The following is a 24537-nucleotide window of genomic DNA, read 5'->3' on the forward strand; positions in this document are numbered from 1 at the left end:
AAATACTGCAAGCAGCTTGGTTCATGGGATTGAGTTGGGAATGAAGCTTTACTCCTGAATTTCAAATGTTTTAAAAGATCTAAAAGGCATACTTTCTCACTCAGAAGGAGTGAGGGAGAGGGGAGGGAGAGAGAGAGAGATGGAGGTGGGGAATGTAACTGGAAAACCTCAAACCAGAAAATTAAGACATATGTCTTAATTAGTTTGAGTGATAGTTTTAAAAAAATATCAAAGGTTCTGGGGTTTCTGGTGCTTATGTATTCCCAGATGTAAGTGCTTGCCTTGTATAAAGTGCCTGGGACAGATTCTGATCTCAACCACACTGGAGCAAATCTGGAATAATTCCATTGACTTCAGGATTAATAAGCATTGACTTCACTGGATTTAATCTGTATTTATATTGATGGCACTGAGATCAGAACTGGGCCCTTCTCTCTAGTGTTTTTGAACTAAAAGTGTCAAAATCATCCTGGATGCATTAAAAAATACCTAAGGATTTTGCACACAGTCTTACCATTCTTAAATCCACTGCAGATAAATATCTCTAACCAATGCCTTTACCAGTAGTCTAGGAGGTAGCTACATGCAATATACATTCAGTAGATCCTAGCTTATCATGCCATGTTTTTATCTTATTGATCAGATATGTATATTAATTAACTATATTAAATATATTATATTATTAACCCATATAAGTGTCTATATAATTAATAAATAGGATAAGTACTGAATGATTACAAAGTTATCGTTATTGTTGTTACTCTATGAATCTTGCTAAAAATGCCTGCAACATTGGGATGGCTCAGAATCAACTTGCCTCAGTTGTCCCAACCTGTCAAAACACAGATCTGGTAGGAAACATTGGAGTCATGGGTTAGTAGTTTGGTTCCAAAGGTTCATGACTATAGGTCCAGTTCAGGACAGTACCCCAAACATTTAGATAATGCAGAAACATAGCACTAATTATCATCCAGTACTCTTTTTTAATTCTTTATATTCTGCTTAATTAAAACACAGTTGGCAGTCGCCCCCCAGAAATGCATACTGTTTTTACACCAAGCTGTCAGGAAACTGATGGAAGGCAGCATATAGAGGCTCATTTGTCTCCATGTAGGTCTCTGGCCCACATTCTGGTCCCATAGCAGCATAGAAGCTGTGTTCCCAAGCTGTCCCTCCCTGCCGCCTTTTTCTTCTAAACCATAGCATTACTCTGATACTTCTGCAGATGCAAATTAAAGCACCTAGCATAATGGGGCTTTCATCCATGACTTGATCGTCTTCTTTATCCTCCCACCCCCCTCGGGTGCATAGGGCCTTCACCAGTTTCTGCCGTTTATTTTGGTCTTGTGCTGATCTGTTCAGGTTTCTGAATGTCATGTTGATGGAGCCAGGCACTACCACACTATAAATAACAACAATACAGTAGTAATAACAATCAAAGTGGCAAGTAATGAGAAGTCCAGAGTTTTATTTCTGATTCTGCCAAAAATACTGGATGCCCAGCAGCTCTGAAAATCAGGCCTCTTATTTAGGTATCTGACTTTAGTAATCCAAATTTGAAACTTTTGGCCTATGACCACCTTTTAAAAATTCTTCGGAGATTGGTTTATAAAAAGGGATCAAACCTTGCAGCCTTTCCTGAGGTGAGCTACAAGCACTTCAGGACTGTACCCTAACGGTGTAAAATTGATAAACGTGGCTGCAGATGGGGATCAAATCCAGTGTTTGTGTAACTGACAAAAGGTTCTTTTTCCGAGTGGGAATAAGAAATATCAAGTACATTGGAAATGTATGTCTCCAAGATCGTTTCATCAATAACAGGGGTGTTTTTAATCAGTCTGAACGGGAAACGGCATTCTGCATTTAAATACTGTATATAATTATCATGGGAAATATAATTAGTAAGCATAATTAAGTGGGATTGACTGCATATTGGACTGTTCGTCGATTATTTTCACTCAATCCAGCTGTTTTTCACAGCCTCTTTACTCTGAATCCTGGTGGTCTTACATGAAACCTCTGTGAAGAATGGAGAGCTTCTTTAAAAGGTATTAATTTAATCTAACTAGACCAATTTATATAAATGTAATCATGGCATTACCCAACACAACCTCCTTTACTTATTGTTGTAGATGCTTTATTTCAGAATGTCTAGATACACCAAAAATATTCCAGTTTGAAGATGTTATTAAACCCCAAGCTTATACACCTAAGGATAGCAGGGCTCGTCTTTTTGGTATTTTTTGTACAGAGTGCATAAGTGCATAAGCACAATGGGGCTCTGATCCCTGACTGGGTCCCCTACTTGCTACCATAATATAAATAAATTACCATTTTGATGCTGTGTCTTTACAGCATTTTACTTAGGAGGTGTGTGGGGAGTGTCTGTCACTATAAGAACAAGATGGGTAAGGCTTTTATATCATGTTATCCCAGCAGAAAATGCTGTGGCACCTGTAATCATGATCACAAGCTCTATAATACTTCAGTGAAAATAAAAATATATGGAAAGGATATGGTCAATTTTTGGTCCAAGTACAATGTGTATACTATATAAGTTCTTGTACTCCACACATCACTGTAGTGGTGGGTGCGGAAGGATTTATGGAGTAAGTAGAAATAGTTCTAAGGTAACTTTGAAATGAAGAATGTATGAGATATCCCTATATGCCAGGGGTGGGGGTGGGGATGTTAGTTCACTGATGCTGATTCTTAGCGACAAGTGTGTGTGTGTGTGTGTGTGTGTGTTTGTTCGGGGGAGAGTGTGAGTATTTAAAAGAATTTTCTTAGACTAAATTCATGCCTCTTTTTCCAGAGACATTTGTATGCTCGAGTTAAACTTGTATAAGTGTTCACAGAAAGTGAATTCTGAAATTCTGTATGGAAGTATTCACACTGGAAGTGCTCACCCAATTGGAAATGGAAACAATACCACATGACTTTCCTAACCAAACACAGCCATTCCAAACAACTTGCCTAACAAACAGAAAATTCTGCACACACTGTTAAAAAATAATAGTTAAACGTTTGTTGAATAATTTCAAATAATGAATGTATTCAAGGAAATCCCAAATCTTTTTGTGAGTATTCCACAAACCCAATTTTTTATTAATTATGCATTATTTGCTCGGAGCCACTACTACAAACAAAATGTTATCCTAAATACATCCTTTAATCTAAGGATGTCACAATGCTTTAAAATTTTTGTGTTATTATATCAATTTTAGTTACAGAAAAAGGGTTAAAAGATTAAATGACTTTCCCATAGTTACCCAGCAGGTAAGTAGCACCGTAGCTCAGCTGGTAAGTCCTTTCTCCCTTTCATCATCTAACCACTGCTTTCTTGGAACGTTCAACAAATCATAGAATTATTAAGGGTATTATGGATTCCAGTTCCAGAAATCTGGAGAAGAAAAGGCCAGCAGTAATACCTGGTCCATCAGTCTTGGGAGAGCCTCATAACAGAGGTTGAATTTATATTTATATTTAAAGACTGTAGCTGGCTTATTTCTGACCTCTTAAAGATACATGCTAAGAACCCCTACCCATGCCGAGTGAGGGACACAAATGAACTTAAACAAAGACCATAGATTGTTCCTACTATGTAACCAAACTGCTAGGTTTTCATTTTAAAAATAAAGTATTTTTTAAATCAGCTATTGGTGCCAAGTGACATTTTCAAATATGACTTCAATCTGTATTTACTTCAGTTAACAGAGACAAGTTGGCTACAACACTTTGAACATAATTAGCTGAAGAGAAGGATGATGCTGAAAGTACTGTTTGCCACTTGCAACTCAAGATGCGTGATTGAACTGATAACCACAGGGCAGTAAATGGCAGCAATTCTAATTAAACCCCCTTCTAATTTGCCTACTGTCAAATATGCCAACCCCCAAATTCCATGTGTTTTTCTTCAAGATTACTGAAAAACTAGTCAGTGTAGCTCTAAATAAATTTCCCCTCTACCTGCACATTCTGTAAATAGCACAAATATGATTTTATAGCAATAACAGAGACCTGAATAGTGGATTTAACAGTCAGAATCAGGCTGTTGTAAAATTTGATTTGCACAATTAAGCATAAGCTTGGAGAAGAGTGAAATACAGGAAATGCATTGATTCCAAGTTTGCTGTAACAGCATGTATGACAGGGTGTTTACTCCTGGGCATGCGGTGATACACTAGCAACAAATAAACAATGCCAAGAATAGGGGATTGATCTTCTGTCCTGTGAAATCAGTAAGAGTTTTGTCATTTATTCTAACAGGAGCAGGATCACCCCTTTGATTATACATCTTTACATGGATTTTCTTTCTGTTTTTGTTGCATTCCATTCCTTATTCTCTGAAAAAGTATTTACAGGCACTGTTTGTATTTATTGCTTTGTGATCAGTAGCAAGCTGCATAATGCGAAGACTTTTCAGGCACAGAGTAGCAGGAGAAAAAGATGTTTAGGGTCAGATCGTGCCTGGCATATGTGGAGCTGCAGGAGCCTATACTGGACTTTACAGCCCACCATGAAAGGCTCAGGCACAAGAGGAGACCTGGCACTGAAGGAGCATAAGGAGTCTACAGGATTAACCTTGCTGTTGGCACTAACTTCTTCAAAGTGGGTGAGAATGAGACAGAAGGGTGGCAGAGAGGGAAGCAGATTTTGCAATCTCTCCCAGAAATCCTGGGAGTCATTGTGTCTTTCTGAGACTTGGGTCCTTGCCATACCAGATCAGATCCATGGTCTATCAAGTCAGTATCCTATCTCTTCAGGCTGTACCAGGTGATTCAGAGGAAGGTTCAAGAAACTCCACAGTGGACAATTATGGAGTAGCCTCTCCATAGGGGACATTTCTGTTTAATTGTATTAGAGTTTAGGCATCTCTTTAAAGGAACTAAAAGGTATAGGTCGGAATATGAACAAGAGGCTGCTCGGCAGCTCTCCAACACGAGTTTCTACAAGCCATTACCCTATGATCCCACTGAGAGTTACCAAAAGCAACTACAGCATTTGCTCAAGAAACTTCCTGAAAAAGCACAAGATCAAATCCGCACAGACACACCCCTGGAACCCCGACCTGGGATATTTTATCTACTACCCAAGATCCATAAACCTGGAACTCCTGGGCGCCCCATAATTTCAGGCATTGGCACCCTGACAGCAGGATTGTCTGGCTATGTAGACTCCCTCCTCAGGCCCTACGCTACCAGCACTCCCAGCTACCTTCGAGACACCACTGACTTCCTGAGGAAACTTCAATCCATCGGTGATCTTCCTGATAACACCATCCTGGCCACTATGGATGTAGAAGCCCTCTACACCAATATTCCACACAAAGATGGACTACAAGCCGTCAGGAACACTATCCCCGATAATGTCACGGCTAACCTGGTGGCTGAACTTTGTGACTTTGTCCTTACCCATAACTATTTCACATTTGGGGACAATGTATACCTTCAGATCAGCGGCACTGCTATGGGTACCCGCATGGCCCCACAGTATACCAACATTTTTATGGCTGATTTAGAACAACGCTTCCTCAGCTCTCGTCCCCTAAAGCCCCTACTCTACTTGCGCTATATTGATGACATCTTCATCATCTGGACCCATGGAAAAGAAGCCCTTGAGGAATTCCACCATGATTTCAACAATTTCCATCCCACCACCAACCTCAGCCTGGTCCAGTCCACACAAGAGATCCACTTCCTGGACACTACAGTGCTAATAAACAATGGTCACATAAACACCACCCTATACCGGAAACCTACTGACCGCTATTCCTACCTGCATGCCTCCAGCTTTCACCCTGACCACACCACACGATCCATCGTCTACAGCCAAGCTCTGCGATACAACCGCATTTGCTCCAACCCCTCAGACAGAGACAAACACCTACAAGATCTCTTTTCAGAGTAACAGCCGTGTTAGTCTGTATTCGCAAAAAGAAAAGGAGTACTTGTGGCACCTTAGAGACTAACCAATTTATTTGAGCATGAGCTTTCGTGAGCTACAGCTCACTGTAGCTCACGAAAGCTCATGCTCAAATAAATTGGTTAGTCTCTAAGGTGCCACAAGTACTCCTTTTCTTTTTACAAGATCTCTGTCAAGCTTTCTTACAACTACAATACCCACCTGCGGAAGTAAAGAAACAGATTGATAGAGCCAGAAGAGTTCCCAGAAGTTACCTACTACAGGACAGGCCTAACAAAGAAAATAACAGAACGCCACTAGCCGTCACCTTCAGCCCCCAACTAAAACCCCTCCAACGCATTATTAAGGATCTACAACCTATCCTAAAGGATGACCCAACACTCTCACAAATCTTGGGAGACAGGCCAGTCCTTGCCTACAGACAGCCCCGCAACCTGAAGCAAATACTCACCAACAACCACATACCACACAACAGAACCACTAACCCAGGAACCTATCCTTGCAACAAAGCCCGTTGCCAATTGTGCCCACATATCTATTCAGGGGACACCATCACAGGGCCTAATAACATCAGCCACACTATCAGAGGCTCGTTCACCTGCACATCCACCAATGTGATTTATGCCATCATGTGCCAGCAATGCCCCTCTGCCATGTACATTGGTCAAACTGGACAGTCTCTACGTAAAAGAATAAATGGACACAAATCAGATGTCAAGAATTATAACATTCATAAACCAGTCGGAGAACACTTCAATCTCTCTGGTCACGCAATCACAGCCATGAAGGTCGCTATCTTAAAACAAAAAAACTTCAAATCCAGACTCCAGCGAGAAACTGCTGAATTGGAATTCATTTGCAAATTGGATACTATTAATTTAGGCTTAAATAGAGACTGGGAGTGGCTAAGTCATTATGCAAGGTAGCCTATTTCCTCTTGTTTTTTCCTACCCCCCCCCCCCAGATGTTCTGGTTTAACTTGGATTTAAACTTGGAGAGTGGTCAGTTTGGATGAGCTATTACCAGCAGGAGAGTGAGTTTGTGTGTGTATGGGGGTGGGTTTTTGGAGGGGGGTGAGGGAGTGAGAGAACCTGGATTTGTGCAGGAAATGGCCTAACTTCATTATCATGCACATTGTGTAAAGAGTTGTCACTTTGGATGGGCTATCACCAGCAGGAGAGTGAATTTGTGTGGGGGGGTGGAGGGTGAGAAAACCTGGAGTTGTGCTGGAAATGGCCTAACCTGAAGATTACTTTAGATAAGCTATTACCAGCAGGACAGTGGGGTGGGAGGAGGTATTGTTTCATATTCTCTGTGTATATATAAAGTCTGCTGCAGTTTCCACGGTATGCATCTGATGAAGTGAGCTGTAGCTCACGAAAGCTCATGCTCAAATAAATTGGTTAGTCTCTAAGGTGCCACAAGTACTCCTTTTCTTTTTGCGAATACAGACTAACACGGCTGCTACTCTGAAACCTCACATTATTTATGTAACTATGGAGGGTCTTTGAAAACTACCCGTAAGCCATAAAAAAGACTTCAGGACAAATTCTGCTCTCTGTTACACCAGTGAGAGGAGCAATTACACATTACATTAATGATTTAGTCCATGTTTCATGACAGATCCAGTGTCATGTAGACTTTGTGATTGCAGGGACATTACAATGGAAATAGAAGGGTGGAAATATGGGTGTTTTATCATTTGTGGTTGTTACCTTTCCCTAGACACTGAGGGACAGAGAAGAGATTGTCTTTTAGTTTCAGGTAGACATATTCTATATGTTCATTTTCCACACTTGCCCCTAACTGATCATCCACTGATCTCAGTAAGAGTCTTTCCTTTGACGTCAGTTGGAGATGGATTGGGCCCTTACACAAGAGCCTGAAACCCTGAGTCTTTCTTATTTTCTTCTATGAAAGCATCAATTTCTGCCTTGTCATTGCATTCTCATTTAACATCTAACTATTTTTGTCTTGTGTATTGGAGCTCTTAAGTTGTCACTGAAAGTTAGAAATGGATTTTAAAAAGAAGAACTTTCTGCCCCTCTCAAAATGGTTCCAAGTACTGTATATCCAATTCCTGAGGGATAAAAGCTATTTTCATACTACACTTTTGCACTTTCAACTGTACATTTTTTCTCTAGACATTTGTGCTTTGAAATTATCATTTTATGACAGGTACTTGACATTTAAGGTCAGACTATGTTCTTCATCAGAAAGAGGGGCTAGGGTGGTTCTGCATCTCATGTAAGCTGTTTGCAGGGACTGTCTTTTTGTTCCGTGTTTATACAGCACCTTGTGCAATGAAGTCCTAGCCCATGACTAGGGGCTCCTGGGGGCTATGATGATACAAATAATACATTATTATTATTATTATTTTATTTATTACTGTTATTGCCATTATATATTTTTTGCAATCTGAATTCCTGCTGTGATACATACAATGGGTTTCTGGCCTCTGCTATACTAATCTCTTTCCACCCACCGTATCCTCCTATGGTCTACACACCAGAGCAAAACTGCTTCCAGTCTGGAAGGAGGCAACCTCATTCTGACTTGACAGAGAGGTCCATCTGTTCCCGTCTTACCACCATAGTCACTATGGGTATATTTACAGTCCAGCTGGGAGTGAGAACCCCAGCCAGCCAGCCAGCCAGACTCATGCTAGCTTGGCTCAAGCTAACACACTAAAAATAGCAATGTGGACAATGTGGCACTGGGCTAGTCACTCTAGCTCTGACCCAGAAGGTTGTGTGAGTCCAAGCGTGGGTCACTAGCGCAATCCTCTGCTGGTAGTATTTTTCATGTGTTAGCTTGAGCTAGTGCAAGTCTATCTACCTGGGCTGAGAGGCATGCTCTCAGCTGCGCTGTAGACATACCCTGTCAGTTATCATTGCCAATACTTGAGAAACAAGAGAAAACAGGAAGATGAATAAGCACTGGAAACTGCAAAAGCATTACAATGCAAATCCAAACCCCCCACCTGCAGTCCAAATCTAAAAGTGTCCATGCAAGGTTTAAATCACAAATGTGTAAGTTTCTTTCTTTCTCACCTCCAAGCCTTTTCTTTTTCTTGCTTTTTTAATGCTGTCTAAACCAACAAGTTTAGGGTTATAAATCCACATAAAATGCTTTACCACAATTCTGTGTATCTGTTGGCCATTTTTTGTTCCGTAGCTTTGTAGTAGTGATCTAATAATGATAATAAAAGTAATTTTGATTATTTTTGGCCGGGGAAGGAGGGAATAGTGAATGTAGATAACATAAAATAAATAATAATAATTTGGCCTGATTTGTGTTTTCAAATTTAATCTCACAATTCCTCTGAGAGAGAACGGACAAGAGAGGGTTATATAAGGATTAGTTCACCCACTACTGAAATACAGCCACCTTTGGCGTGCATGAACTCACTAAATATCAGCCTACAGCAATACTGCACAACAATCTGAGGCACAAATAAAACAATATCCAATTGAAAATGTAGGGGGGGGACTTAGAGGAGCAAAATGTGGGTGTGTTTGGTTCGATAAAAGGACTGACCCCCCCCCCCCAATGTATATAAAAACATCCATACTATCTTTGAAGACTACAAGTAGGGATTTTGGTTTTAAGTTTGTCCAAAAGACAGACACTAATAAACTAAAAGAGTTTGATCTAGTGCTTTGAATTATTTAATGTGCATTTCAATTTCTTGGCTGAAGCCTCAAAGCAAACAAGATGGAGGAATAGCTGCTATTCTTCTATTAAGAATAAGCAACTATTTTCACCCTGTGTCATTTTTATGATTAGTGATTCATTCAGGGTTATGAGAAGTAGAAAGTATCCTCTCAAATAACAACTATTTGTCAACAATACACCAATTTTTTATGCAATAAACCTTTTTTTCTTGCTTGGAATTGTTAGTAAACAAAGAGTCACCCCTTTGTGTGCCCCCCTGGATTCCCCACTCCAAATGGCATATCATTAATGAAGACAATTAAATTGTTTTGGCTATGGCACAGCAATTTGACTACTAGTCTTTGTTGTTCAGTGAAAAAATGCTCCGAAGCAGATTTCACTTGGTATGCTGCAAGCATTTCTACAGCCCCTGTCAAAGGGCTCAGAGAAAACCTTCCTTCCTTCCTCTCTTTGTCTCTCAGCTGCACTGCTGAGACATTTGAGGGTTACAGTTGTTTTAGTGAATGAAACTCGAGCCAAAGCCACATGCAAAGAAATGAATTTATAGTTATTCAACTCTTTTGCTGTCACAAGATCCTTAAAGTCAACACAGAACCAAGGAGCGAAGCCTGTGGGCTATTGGAGGTAACCACAGCCCTAGTACAAGAATGATACAATTATACCAGAATCCTCATATGGTCTGTTTAAAAAAAAAAATTGCATCATTTCCTATTTCAGAGAGAGAGAGCTTCAACAAGGTATGAGACTGGAGGCAAAAATCATTCACAGCAGAGACAGAGGCCTCACACAGATCTTGTGGGTGTATCCAAGACTTCTGATTGGTGAGCCCCAGAAGAGGCTTAGCCAATGAGTTCACGAGGAAGCCTGACCATTCATGAAAGCCAGCATGGCACTCTTTTGCTTAAAGAACAGGAAGTGGGATGAGGGGGGAGGGGGCTGTCTGTTATCACTTTCCATCGAGGTTTCCACTGTAGCTAAGCAAACCTCTGAACTTTACATTCTGACTTCATTTACTCAAGACATCAAAAAGCCTGGCTTTTGAAATATTTTTGGAATAGTGCTAAAGCACAGTTTAATTCTAGGGGGCCACTTGTTTGTATATTGGAAATCAAACCCTTGCCTTTTTCAGTATACTCCTGCCATAAAGTCATTTTTTGTGCTGATTGAAATCATCTGTTTTCAGTTCTCTGACAAATTAATTGAACTTTCCTCTGACTCAGGGGCCTTCTGACTTTTGAAGCAGATTCTGTCTACACGCCGTCTCCCAGACGAACACAATTTAATCTTCTAGGCTTTAAATGAACTGTACGTTTCCAGAAAGCCAATGAAAGAAGCATTTGTTCTGGTGATAGCTTTTCGGCTTTTACAAATATGGCACAAGAATAGAGGCTTATAAAATGTTTATTTTACTGCAACTGATAACTAACTCCAAAAAGTGTTAGATCCTGCGATCCACAATGATGATAATGTCTTGCGTTCTGAGCTCCTTGAATTCAAGTATATTAAAAGAGTGTTTGCTAAATGAATGAGAGAGCTGTTCTAATATTGAACTGTGACAGTATCATGCCCAGCTCTGTTTGTTGTGTTGATAAAATAACCACTGGTTAAGATCTTGCAATCGGGTTCCGATCTATCTTACACAGAGGAGCCTGAGCTGTGAAGTTTGATTTGGGTCCAAACTCCCCCAGAGTCTGGCAAGTTTTTGATACCGTGTTCTGGTTCAGGCCCATCTCTGACATAAATTGTATCCCTCGCTTTTAAAATCTGTCATTTAAACCTAATGATCCAAATTCTGCCCTGAAGTCCATAGAAGCTGTACATGTCCATCAAAGGACAGATTTTGACATAAAAAGTGGCTAATATCAGAAACGTGACTATCAATACAAGACAGTAGCAGATTTCTACATTACCAAAGGATCACTGAAAACACAGCCCGAGATCCTTTATTTCTCAACATAGCTTATATACTCTCTGTGTGTTTTTGAGCAATATCTGCCAACTTTCCAGACAAAGGTCCCAAGTCAGCAAAAGCACTTTAACTATGAGCATGTGCTTTGTTGAACTGGAATGAACTTAGAACATGCTTAGAGTTAAGCACATGCTAAAGTACTCCTCTTTGCCTATCTTTCCTGTCTGGGCCTCCATCACTATAATATCTGAGTGTATCACAAACATTAATGAATTCATCTTCAAATCTTCCCTCCACCCCGTTGAGGTAAGGAAGTATTATTCATCCCTGTTTTATAGAAGGGAAAGGTGATTCACCGAGTGGTGAAGGCAGTGACTTACACAAGGTCACTCAAGAAGTATGTGGTATCATCGGAAATTGAACCCAGATCTCCTGCATCTCAGGTCTAGTTACTTCATCACAGTGAATACTGCTATAAAAGAGTCAGATGGATTTTTTTCTGCCTCATGGATCATCAAGAAAATTGACAGCTAGATTCTGATTGCAGATTCTTTAACTTGGCTCGACTCAAAACCTCAGCCACACACTCTTCCAAATGTCAGGAAAGTTTATAAACAGATCCAGATTTGGACTTTGTGATTTATCCCTATTTGTAGAATTGGCCAAACAAAATCCCTGGTTCTGGATTCTTCTGAACTTTGGTTTATATTGGATCCATACATGGATCTAAACTTTGGAACTCTAATCTTTACTACAGTACTGTTGAAATTAACAGGGATGTCAGTTTAAAAAAATCATCTTTTGACTATTAAGTAGAACAAAGTCAGTATAAGAGTCTCAACAAAGCCTAATTTAATGTTGCTTTCCTGTGAAAAAGGATGAATTTGGAACTCTTCAATGTAACTTTTGCATAGTTCATTTTCTGAGTACAAACTCAGCTTTTAAGTTTACATTTACACTCAGAAATGTTAATTCTCTCAAAAAGATTTCCAGAAAAAATTCTCAATGGAATGACATATTTCAGGATGATGAATGGTTTGCAATCTGTTTGCACAATAATGTTGATAATGATATTCAGTTCTTTCGCTTAAGCTTTTCAGTATTTATTATGCAAGCTTACAAGGTTCGTGAAAAACTTAGCTAGAGATTAGACATGAAATTTGGAGTTGTTCAAACTTTTTACTATCTGACCACGATAGTTACTAAGGCACATTGAAAATTGTCTGTTGGGAGAGTACCACTAACACTTCTGGCTTATGAAGGAATAGGAAAAGCAGTCACTGTTTCAGACTTTTACTGAAAAATCCTGGAAAGGGATATTATTCATCTGGACCACACATCTCTCTCCACCACCTCCCATTTTGTGGGATGATATAAAATAAAACCTCATGAGGATATATATGTATTCCAGCTATGACATATGAAATGTTTTATTGTATTATAGCAAATCCCAGGTAAAGGCATTTTGATGTTTTCTCAGGCAAAACACCCATTGACTGTAGAATCCCCATTGAAATCAATAGGAGTTTTACCTGAGCAAGGAATGCGCAAGGAACACAGAAAAGGGCCACTAGGTTGCTCTACATTTTGGGGTGGAGAGATGGTGTTATTTAGGCAATTCTGAAGATTTGTGATGCCAATGTATGGTAATGGAGGCCCAAGTAAGGAACCATTTTAGTAAGAATTTAGGTCAATATCAAAACATATTGTGTGTGAAAACATGTTCGAGAGACACAAGTAGGGTCTATTGGTCTATAATAATTCCTCACTTCTTACAGCACAATCTCCATGTGACACTCACATCAAGCAAATCTAGGGTTTAATTTGTTGATGTTTAAAAAGGCCTCTCACCCTATTCTTTAAAATATGGGTCCCTATATTTTTCTCTCATGTGTGTGCAGGACTCCATGTGTTCTGCAATTCCACTCCCAGGGGGTTTACTATGGAATTCATGCCTGGACACAGAATTGTGCTTCAGATTCTCAGCTTTCAATTTTTAAAAAAACGAGTGTATTATATACATAGATAACCATGATACCAGGAACCAAGCATAAACTAATGCAATGTTGCATGCCTGAGTCAATAGAGAATCTGTCCATATACTATATCATAAAGATGCTGTTAAAAATACTAGTATGTGATTATCACTTGGGATACTGGCATGTCTTTAGCAAAAATCTGTGTGTTTTAATCTAAAATGTACAATGCACTTTTGGGACTAGAGTTCAGTGAGAATAACTCAGGGAATTTTTTGGTGACTTCTAAGTAGAATTTCTCTTAAACTGTGCTCACACCCCTTTTATTTAATTTTTTGCCAACATTCCTGCAAAAGAAGTTTTCTTCAGGACAGTAAATTTTTGGCTGGTAGCCAGGATTCATCTTGGAGCACAATTCATTTTGCAATCAAAAAGAATTTCAGGCAGAAATAGAAATAAAGGGTAGGTCCTGCCAGTCAGGGAACAGAAACAATACCATGTAACTAAGGTCACGAAACTCAGCTGGGATATTCAGGTACTTGAAGCAATACTTACCGCAAACATTTCATGAACAACCCAGAGACTGATATTTGTTTGCACAAAGCATTTGCTAAATGATTATGAATGGCAAACAAATACCTAATAACACAATCTGGTCCAGCTCCTCAAACATATTTAGGTACCTAGTGCCCATTGAATTCAATGGAACTTAGGCACCTAGATACTTTGAGGATCTGGGCCACTGTTCAGAGATAAACTGAAAAGGAGTACTTGTGGCACCTTAGAGACTAACCAATTTATTTGAGCATAAGCTTTTGTGAGCTACAGCATCCGATGAAGTGAGTTGTAGCTCACGAAAGCTCATGCTCAAATAAATTGGTTAGTCTCTAAGGTGCCACAAGTACTCCTTTTCTTTTTGCCAATACAGACTAACACGGCTGCTACTCTGAAACCTGTTCAGAGATAATTTGTGAATAAGAAAAAGGATAAATTTGCTGGCTGAATGGTTTGGTTTGTGTATTTGGCCAGCTCTGTTAGAGGGTCAGTACAGCTAATCATACCGTCATGCTTACTTATCTTACATGCATGCTTACATCATACTTAATCCTGCCATGAGTGCAGGGGACTGGACTAGCTGACCTCTTGAGATCCCTTCCAATCCTATGACTCTATGAAAGGACAAGTATCATGGGGTAGCTGTGTTAGTCTGTATCCACAAAAACAACAAGGAGTCACGTGGCACCTTAAAGACTAACAGATTTATTTGGGCATAAGCTTTCGTGGCAAAAACCCCCACTTCTTCTGATGCATGGAGTGAAAATTACAGATGCAGGCATTATTATACTGACACATGAAGAGAAGGGAGTTGCCTCACAAGTGGAGAACCAGTGTTGACGGGCCAATTCAATCAGGCTGGATGTAGTCCACTCCCAATAATTGATGAGGAGGTGTCAATTCCAGGAGAGGGAAAGTTGCTTTTGTAGTGAGCCAGCCACTCCCCAAGCCCAAATTAATGGTGTTAATTAATTAATTTTAGTTCTGCAGTTTCTCTTCGAAGTCTGTTTCTGAAGTTTTTTTTTTTTTTCCAAGTATGGCTACTTTTAAAAGTACTTTAAAGTACAAATAAATCTGTTAGTCTTTAAGGTGCCACCGGACTCCTTGTTTTTATGCAAGGACAGTGCAACTGTGAGACTCAGTGATTCCAGATTTTCACTTTAAGTGAATGGAACTTTGTTGTTGCTGTTACTAAGAACTGTTCAGTTAACTCTTCCCCCCCCCAACAATTTTTTATTTCCATGCACCTCTGCACTTCCAAGTTCCAGCTAGAAGCAGAAGCAGAAGTAATAAAATACAAGAAAGGCTATTCTTGTGCTACTTCCGGCCCTACTGGAAGCAGCAAGAACAGGAAATCTCATGAGAAAGCCTGTTGCCTCATAATTTCCAGCCCAGTTTTGCAAACTCAAGTGACTCCATTTAGATAAACTTCAAAAAAGCATCCTTCAGACTTGACAGATCTTTATCTGAACCAAACCCCAACTCCTAGTCTCTTGAGGTTCACTCATCCCAAATTCAAACATGCACAAAGGTAATATAACTAGCAGAAGATGCAGAGGGATGAATAGTGATCATCCTGAGGATATTCATTCACTCTCAGCTCAAGACACCCTAAACATGCATTTGCAAACTTTACAGTTAGCCACATAACCCACCATGCTACACAAGACTCTACCACAATTCAAGATCTCAACATCTCTGTCTCCACACAAGTAAACAAATTATGTAAAGGACTTCCATGGGAAAAAGTCCTGCCCTGATCAGTGGCTCTGACCATAGTACAAGGAACAGAGTCCACGATCTCAAGCTCCCACCCTTGCTGTGAGTTCACACTCCCTTGTTGCTGCACAGCTGTATTCCGTGCGTGCTCCCTGTGCCCCAGTGCGCTGAAATTTTGGGGGGTTGGGTCTGGTGGATCCAAGGCTTTGCTGACCCGCTGGCCATTCATTCTGCAGAGGGGAGATGCAGGAGCAAGCTACTAATGCCATCAAGACATGCACATAACAAAACCTAACCATGGGTCCTCATTCTTATAATCCTATTTATTCCTGTCTTGCTATTTCCTCTGCATTGTTATTGAGTTTATGCATTGTGTCTTATCTAAAATGTTGATTGTAAGCTGTATAGAGAAGGGACTGTGCCAGTTTATTTGCCTGTAAAGTATCGAGCCTGCTTTGGGGCACCACATAAGTAGCAATAATTGAGCAAGTGCTGCTTTATGTGTTTGGTTAACAGCTTTAGGTTGTGCAATGAGAATGTTTAATAATAAAAACAGTGATGACTTTATATTTATAATATATAATTATAATATCATATATTAATAAATATAAAAATATGGAAAGGGAATCTTTTCACTGACTTCAGTGGGCTTTGGGCCAGGCCCACAGTGAGATGAGGATCTTAAAACCATTCTAAAATGTTTTGCAGAAGCTTTGCAGTTTAGCTTTAAGATGGACACACACGCTGTCAGAGATGATGACTCAGATGTAAGCCCTTCCTGCAATGTCACCCTCAAGAACAAATGCCTTCCCTCTCAGTAACTGATACAATATTTCTGGCTCTGCAGCTGTGATGCCAGATTGCATTTTCAGTATTCCTTTGGAAATGTAAAACCTTGTTGTAATCATCTGCTTCAACACAGAGAGCCAGTCAAACTGCCTACATGGTGCTGTCGCTCTTTGTTTCCCCTCTTGCACGTCCAGGATGCAGCTTTCCAATGATGTGCAACACTTGGAACATTTGGAGATGGAATGTAACCACTTGAAACTGTTTGGTTTGTCACTTTTGGATTTGCTACACAAGGATATGTTAATACAAACGATGCCTGTTTATAATATTAATCAGACAAAGGAAGAAATTCCTCTGAAGTCTGTATAATGCAATGAGCAGACTTCTTGATTATTAACATATTGATTGTCTATTCTTATTTCAGATGTTAGCTCAGGGATGTGGAGAGAGCTGGAAGAAGAAAAATGTGAGATGGATGACGTGTTTGGGATTCAGTCTGTGAAACTGGAAAAAATATTTACATGATTAAATTGCACTTTTATGTAATATTTTCCTTTTGTGTAATATTTGAATATGCAGCTGAACTTTTAGGTACTTACCCAAATCAAACCACACCTCTGAACATTGGAACAAACACGGTGAGAGGCAAAATGAAAGGGACACGTCCCCCCAACCTTTAATAACTCTCTTGATGTCCCATTAGTAGTGATACAGGACTCATGCATTTTCACACCAGTGCTGCTGCCCTCCCCTCATTTCTTTAGACAGCACTTAAGCACATGCTTAACTGTAAGCACTACAATGGGACTGCTCAAAGGTTAAAAGGTAAACATGTGCTTAAGTGCTTTCCCAGATCAGGATCCTAATCCCACCTCTTAATCTTTAGAGCTTCACCCCTCAATATTGATAACCAATTCTTTGTTGACAAGACACATAGATAGCTGCAGAGCAAGGAACCTTAAACGTTTGCACAGTTTGATCATGCATGAAAACAGTCCATCAAATGCAATGCACAACAGCCAGCACGCTTAATGTTCCTAGCCAGAAATAACTTCAGTGGGTATTGGCTGCTGTATCTTGTCACCAGTTATTTACCAGCTCACAATACTCTAATTTATTAATAATGCACATTTTTGATGCCTTAGTCACAGGAAAAGCAGCAAATACTTTTTGCATTACTCAGTGTTTTCATCCCCTGGGTCTTATCTCCTGCTTTAATTTACTGTTTGTTATTTTAAAAAGGAACTTTCACTTTTGGTTAGATTCAGAGCCCACCCTGGATTTCCCCGGGATGGGCTGAAGTGCATTAGATATGACATTAACTAGCATTAATGTGGAAACTTAGAATCCAAAAAGAACTTGTATCACTGCCCAAAAATGAGTCACTGTCCTTTTTCTCTTTTTAGCCAACTGCAGATTCAGAAGCTGTGAGACAGTTTCCTGCAGATAAGAGATAAATCGAAGGGAAACCTGGCAAAAAGATGATGGTCAAGCTGCAAGATATCATTTCCTCCAAGCTCCTACATACTAATTAACCATTCCAGACATATTTTCAACAGCATTTAGGGATTTCCTCATCAAAATAAACTTCCTCCAATGTTATCTTCATTTTTGGCATCTGGTAATATAGTTTGCTATAAGAATCAGGGTTAAAAATTCCTAACACTGGTTATATATATATATATGTTTGAAGTTTTGCCAGTGTTGCATTGGAATCCTAGTGCCTGATCCAACTCCCACTGTAGTCAATGAGAACTTTGCTATTAACTTCAATAGTAGCAGGATTGAGCCCCCATACTTCTGCATCCAGATTTTTTCACTTATGCCTTACGACTTGTTTATAACAAACTACAGATGGACTCAAGTCATAAAGTTCAGATAAATATCCATTTCCAACATTTGGAGTGTTGGATCACAGATTTTGCATTGGACCCTTCCCTTTAATATACTGCCTATACATTTTCCAAATCTCACTTTGAAACAGAAAATATTGTCAGGATGAAAGTATAGCTGCCATAAACAAAATTTTCATTATCTTCCCCTTAATTTTTTTCTTCTTTAGAAAGCCAATTTCTTAACTGCACAATTAGTTTTAAGGTTGCCATTGAATGCAAACTTGTCATACCTGATTTGTAATCTTTTCGGTTTCAAGTGCTATCAATTATTTTCTAACTAGATGCTCCTGTGGGTTCAGCTGTCACTAAGAGCAAATTTGAGCACAATAGGTTGCTTCCTATTTCTCAAAGAATCTGAAGATTGTCAAGACTTGACAGGCAGCTCCAGTTTTAAGATGAAGAAGATAAGTTAGGTTTTTCTATTAGGCACTTTTGAAGGGAAGGAGATAAAAGAAGTATTGTTTCTGGAGAAGTAAGGCCATTTATAGTGCACATTTGTATCTATTAAGAATAAACTGCAATTGCTTTGGGGCACAAAATCCAGCATATTTGCACTGCTTTAGATGTGAAAATGCCTACTGTTTTTTTTAGACCCTGCACTCAAACACATTTGTGTTGTAATATTTATCTTGCAAAGAGCTTTTTTAAGATACATTAGAAAAAAAATCCTAAAATGAAGTGTATGATTTAGTGTAAACATTGTGTACAAGCAAACATACACACACACACACACACAGAGAAATGGTTTCTTAACCAAATTAATCTTTGGTCAAATTCATCCAACTCTGGACTAAATTTATCTCTGGTATAATTTTACTTATTTCAAAGGAGTTACATTTGCCATGGTAGAATGTGTCCTGGTGATAACTCCGTTTACTATTACACAAAGCAGAAACTAACGCAAAATATGAGGAACACCATGAGTAACAATGTCATGACTTTTAGTGAATCACTTATTCTAGCTCTCTTTATCTATCAGTAACCTATAATGTGCCGATCTTATGCTTGAAAATAGATCAAAATAATGGTTAAATTCAGCCTTGGGGTGAACAGGTACAGCAGTTATCACTGACTTTCATCATCTATTTGTGTAAAGAAATGTAGCACAATTTATAGAACATATCCTATTGTTTTAAGAGAGTGTAACATGGGAGACTGACAGTCCTGAAGACTGAAGCAGTGTAATTATTTACAGGACAGGTATAGTATGAGTAGCAGGAGCACAACTTTGCTGTACCTCATTTCTTTTCTGAGAGGGCCACCTTTGTGTTTGAGAGGGAAGGTCAGTCAGTCTCCTTGCCCATTCAGTCCTTGTCCTTGCTAGTGAGTATGCCAACAAGTGTGCCATCTAGTGTCAGTAGTAGTGGTGGGCTTTGTATGGACACTTGTCCACTACGAACTGGACAGAGAACTTTTTTTTATTTTTTAATGAAGGGGAAAAACTTTGATAGTTCAATGTGTCACTTGCTCATTATTTAGGGATGGGTCCAATACCCCTTGACTTCAATGGAACTACTGTTATGCTTAAAGTTACGCACATCTCTTAAGTAGCTCGCTGAATCAACAACTTAATGTTAGATTCTGAGGGACAGATTCTGCCTTCAGATACATCACTGGAACCTCACGGTATAGAAAAAGAACGCTCTTGACTCTGAAGACAGAATTTGACACTCTGGCTTTTCAATTTGCAATTAGTATATAATTTTAAACTTTAAAACATTTAAAAAAATTCAGCATGGGTCAAACACCTAGCATGGAAAATTTCATCTTGAGTGCTTAAAGTTTAGGGAAGCTATAAGCAACTGAAACAATGGTTTTAAAATTGGAAGTGTTGAGCAACCTTAACTATAGGTACCACCTGTAATCCACCCTGTTGCTAAGAGGCCCACAGAGCAAATCAGAAAGAAGAATGTTGCCCATAAGGACAATCAATCTATCCCAAACTGCAAAGAGCAATATTATTTTTGCTTGAAAAGCATGGAACTCCAGTGTCACACCTTCACAATCACCAAATTAGAATTAGATGTTAATTATCACCTGCATCTGGCAGCCCCAATTTATTGGAAGCACTTGCTTTGATCAAACTTCTGAATATATCTGATCTGAAACCTGGTTTGAATTGATTTAATTATTATAATACCTACATTTAAGGATTTCAAATACTGCAATTAAGTATTCACGTGTCCTCGACAAAGGGGATATGAGCAGTTATTACAATCAGAGTAACCGGAGATAGAAATGATTCTATTCTTACAGCTGAGGCATGATCTAGTCTCTAGCAAAAGACATCAGATATTGAAACGATACAAAACTTGAACTTACCGAGCATGTAAGTGTAACTCTTATATATCATGTGTACATTTTAAAAATATTAGTATGTCTTTATTAAGATTCCATATGGAAATTTTAATGCATTCTCTTTTTTTCTTCATAGAGGCACCTGACATGATTGCACCTTACTACCACTGCTATTTGCACTGTCTTTAAAACTCGTTATGATTACTGTCATCATCAGCATGGATAAATCAGGTACAAGTGTATAGCAGCTTCAATAATATGGCAATTGGGAACTGTGAAATTTAAACATACACATAATATCATTGCAATCAGAGGCAATGGGCATAATTTATCCTGGGTTTAATTGACTTCAGTGGAGGTAAACCAGTGATTCATTTGGCTCAGTTACTTTAAATTAGGAGCATAAGAACTGCTGTAGTAGAATGACCAATAATCCACCTAGTCCAGTATCCTGTCTCTGACAGTCGCCAGTACTAGCTACTTCAGAGGAAGGTGCAAGAACCTTGCAGTAGGCAATTATGGGATAACTTGCCTCAGGAAAAAAATTCTCTAAAGAGCTGATTTATGACCTGATATACAAAGGCATATCCCGAAAATGTTATTGGGTATGCTATGATATTGAACTATAAACTTGTCAAAAACCCACCCAAAACCTTGTATTGGACCCTAAATCTCACCAAACATTGGGTCTACCAGACTCTTAGCATTATTATCTTCTGCAGTGGAGCCTGAGCTGCAAATGTCAAGTTTGTGATCCCAGAGAATGAAACTTCAGGAACCAAAAGCAAGACCAATTTGGGTCCAGATCTAATGCATCCAAGAGTGCTGAGGGAGTTGGCTGATGTGATTGCAGAGCCATTGGCCATTATCTCTGAAAATTCGTGGCAACTGGGTGAGGTCCCGGATTATTGGAAAAAGGCAAATATAGTGCCCATATTTTTAAAAGGGAAAAAATAAAACCCAGGGAACTATAGACCAGTCAGCCTCATTTCAGTCCCCAGCAAAATCATGCAGCAGGTCCTCAAGGAATCCATTTTGAAGCATATGGAGGAAAGGAAGATGATCAGGAACAGTCAACACGGATTCACCAAGGGCAACCTGCCTGACCAACCTGATTGCCTTCTATGATGAGATAACTGGGTCTGTGGATATGGGGAAAGCAGTGGATGTGACATATCTTGACTTTAGCAAAGCTTCTGATACGGTCTCCCACAGTATTCTTGCCAGCAAGTTAAAAAAGTATGGATTGGATGAATGGACTATAAGGTGGGTAGAAACCTGGCTAGATTGTTGGGCTCAATGGGTAGTGATGAACGGCTCGATGTCTAGTTGGCAGCCGGTATCAAGTGGAGTGCCCCATGGGTCGGTCCTGAGGTCGATTTTGTTCAACATCTTTATTAATGATCTGGATGACTGGATTAATTGCACCCTCAGCAGGTTCACAGATGACACTAAGCTGGGGGGAGAGGTAGATACGATGGAGGGTAGGGATAGGGTCCAGAGAGACCTGGACAAATTGGAGAATTGAGCCAAAAGAAATCTGATGAGTTTCAACAAGGACAAGTGCAGAGTTCTGCACTTGGGAAGGAAGAATCCCATGCACCGCTACAGACTAGGGACCGAATGGCTAAGCAGCAGTTGTGCAGAAAAGGACCTGTGGATTACAGTGGATGAGAAGCTGGATAAAAGTCAGCAGTGTGCCCTTGTTGCCAAGAAGGCCAGTGACATTTTGGGCTGTATAAGTAGGAGCATTGCCAGCAGATCGAGGGAAGTGATTATTCCCCTCTATTCGGTACTGGTGAAGCCACACCTGGAGTACTCCATCCAGTTTTGGTCCCCCCACTACAGAAGGGATGTGGAAAAATTGGAGAGAGTCCAGCGGAGGGCAACGAAAATGATTAGGGGGCTGAGGCACATGACTTACGAGGAGAGACTGAGGGCACTGGGGTTATTTAATCTGCAGAAGAGAAGAGTGAGAGGGGATTTGATAGCAGCCTTCAATTACCTGAAGGGGGGTTCCAAAGAGGATGGAGCTAGGCTGTTCTCAGTGGTGGCAGATGACAGAAGAAGAAGCAGTGGTCTCAAGTTGCAGTGGAGGAGGTCTAGGTTGGATATTGGGAAACACTATTTCAGAAGGAGGGTGGTGAAGCACTGGAATAGGTTACCTAGGGAGGAGGTGGAATCTCCTTCCTTAGAGGTTTTCAAGGCCCAGCTTGACAAAGCCTTGGGATGATTTAGTTGGTGTTGGTCCTGCTTTGAGCATGGAATTGGACTAGATGATCTCCTGAGGTCTCTTCCAACCCTAATCTTCTGTGATTCTATGGTACATCTTAACCACCGTGACAAAACATAGGGAAAGAAGCAATGAATCGCATACCATTTAGGGTTTTAAAATTTTTCATCTGATTATTGTTTTGTCTCTTATATTTACATGGCAACGATTTGTAAACCCATTAAACTTCCTAAATAAATAAATAGAGTTAAAAAAATTCTAACCATCACCTTGAATTTCAGCCCAAACCACAGATTTCTAGTGTAGAGTGTGATGTGAATGTAAGAAAAATGTGTGCAGCATCTACCAACTCTACTTATCCACCCCTATTGTTGGAGCTGTTTGAATGATATTCACAAATAATTTATGCAACTGATTTCTCTTTAGAAAGTGTTGATCAATTTATCAGACTATTTTTTCCATTGTGCAGCCAGCCCCAAATAAATCTGATGAATCATTTATGTGTATTTTTGTCAGATAATTTTTTGTGAATATTTATGTGGTAATTAGTGAATACATTATTAACCTTTTAAAATTATTCAACTATATGTTAACTATGATGATGATGATGGGGAACAAAAATAAATCATAATGATATTTATGTAAAAAAAATGTACTTGCTTCAGATGAGCATGAAAGTGGATGAAAGTTTATTATATGTACTATTTCATTGTCAGGCAATGAAAAATACCAAAGTAAGAAGAATAATGATAATTTTTACACTCACACACACACACATGATGTTTGCTATTAAACTCAAAGATTAACAGCAACTTTCCCTGAAAATGCACAAGTACTCTTACTCATGCTGAATAGTACCTTACTCGAAGAGTAGTCCATTGTTTTCAGTGGGACAAGTTGCAGAAGAAGGCATTACCCAACATGAGTAAGGGTGTCATAATCTGGCACTAAATATTTGTTTATAATTTCATTCCTGTCTTATTGAAAAAAATATTTTCTGAAAAAAGGAAATAATCTCTCTGAAGAAGCCAAGAATTTCCCCCCCCCCCAACTCCTTGAATAGCTTTACAATAGTGATTTCATCAGCTGAACCATCTGCCTGGTTTTATGTATTAGTGCTCATATTGTGGATCCATGACAATGAAGTCAGAGGGAGTAGTGAGGAGGCAGCTGCTTAGATCAATGTCTGTCCACTCCTAAGCTTGCCAAAACCAACAGTGTCTCTTTACAGTTGATCTAGGGAATGATGTTACATAAATGGGATGTTTGCACTAATGACTAAGTCAAATACATCTGGAAGGTTTTTTCTCCTGAAGAAACTAAACTGATATAATATAATGCAATCTCCTTATTATGTAAATTATAGGACAGACAGCTGAGGACACTATTTAAATTAAACTGGAGAAATTATTTAAGAAATTTCCCCTTTTCTTTCCCCCCCTCCATAATGAGTTCTGCAGATAGCAGGACAGAATGGAAAAGGAAGAGGTCTGTGAGTAGAACCTTTCCAAGCTGCCTAAGACTCAGATTCTTCCAGCTCAGAACTATCTGAATGCATAG

Source organism: Eretmochelys imbricata, chromosome 6 (genome assembly GCF_965152235.1).
Source record: "Eretmochelys imbricata isolate rEreImb1 chromosome 6, rEreImb1.hap1, whole genome shotgun sequence".
Classification (NCBI taxonomy): Eukaryota; Metazoa; Chordata; order Testudines; family Cheloniidae; genus Eretmochelys; species Eretmochelys imbricata.